This window comes from Procambarus clarkii, chromosome 46 (assembly GCF_040958095.1).
Source record: "Procambarus clarkii isolate CNS0578487 chromosome 46, FALCON_Pclarkii_2.0, whole genome shotgun sequence".
In the NCBI taxonomy this organism is placed as follows: domain Eukaryota; kingdom Metazoa; phylum Arthropoda; class Malacostraca; order Decapoda; family Cambaridae; genus Procambarus; species Procambarus clarkii.
Genome location: NC_091195.1, coordinates 14,013,869 through 14,014,089, shown reverse-complemented (window position 1 = coordinate 14,014,089; position 221 = coordinate 14,013,869).

Below are 221 nucleotides of genomic sequence, written 5' to 3'. Positions count from 1 at the left end.
GCCACATTCTTAGCGTGGAAACTATCTGGGGCCACATTCTTAGCGTGGTAAATATCTGGGGCCACATTCGTAGTGTGGTAACTATCTGGGGCCACATTCTTAGCGTGGTAACTATCTGGGGCCACATTCTTAGTGTGGTAACTATCTGGGGCCACTTAGTGTGGTAACTATCTGGGGCCACATTCTTAGCGTGGTAACTATCTGGGGCCACATTATTAGTG